Source organism: Arachis duranensis, chromosome 4, assembly GCF_000817695.3.
Source record: "Arachis duranensis cultivar V14167 chromosome 4, aradu.V14167.gnm2.J7QH, whole genome shotgun sequence".
Taxonomy (NCBI): Eukaryota; Viridiplantae; Streptophyta; class Magnoliopsida; order Fabales; family Fabaceae; genus Arachis; species Arachis duranensis.
In genome coordinates this window covers 55,496,591-55,496,918 of record NC_029775.3, presented here as the reverse complement: position 1 = coordinate 55,496,918, position 328 = coordinate 55,496,591, and positions in this window count along the sequence as shown.

Here is a 328-nt window from a genome sequence, read left to right as displayed (position 1 = left end):
CCGTCAGCACATCTCTTAAAGAGATATGGTTCATCCCAGAGGTAGTACTTGGCATCTGAAATTAATTTCTTTCTTTGTACGCTACTGTACTCCTTGGGTATGAACCTCACAGCTTTATAATTTGCAATATCTGCAAACCATGGAGCTTCTTGAATGGCAAAGAGTTGCTCATCTGGGAAAGTCTCAGAGATCTCAGTAGAAGGGAGGGACGCCCCAGCGACTGGTTCTATTCGGGACAGATGATCAGCTACTTGGTTCTCTGTCCCTTTTCTGTCTCTTATTTCTATATCAAACTCTTGCAGAAGCAACACCCATCTTATAAGCCTGG